This window comes from Lonchura striata, chromosome 2, assembly GCF_050655825.1.
Source record: "Lonchura striata isolate lonStrDom1 chromosome 2, ASM5065582v1, whole genome shotgun sequence".
Lineage (NCBI taxonomy): Eukaryota > Metazoa > Chordata > Aves > Passeriformes > Estrildidae > Lonchura > Lonchura striata.
Genome location: NC_140704.1, coordinates 133,273,528 through 133,273,918, shown reverse-complemented (window position 1 = coordinate 133,273,918; position 391 = coordinate 133,273,528).

Genomic DNA, 391 nt, shown 5'->3' with positions numbered 1-391 from the left:
GCATTGCTGCTTGGTTCTCTATTGTATTTAACCCTTACTTTCACCTAATACAGATTAAAAATAGCTCTTAGGCCATAGTGATGTATGTCCAGCTGATTCCACATGCAATGATTGCTGGAGCCATGTCTATCATAGTTACAGTAAAATGTATTTGAACCCAGGGTTACACTCAGAGAAAAAAGCCTTTCTCCTGACAGCATGCCTATAGAAGGGCATTTTTGGTGACAGTTAGAGGAAGGCTTTTCTTTTAAGCTATAAATAAAACCTGACAAATATTGTGTTAAACAGAAAAGACAATATACTTTTGAAAACATTCAAGAAAAGGTCATATGGAAAAGAGCATATTTGTTTACCCAGGATTTTTAATGGCTTTTGCATGCAGCACAGAACT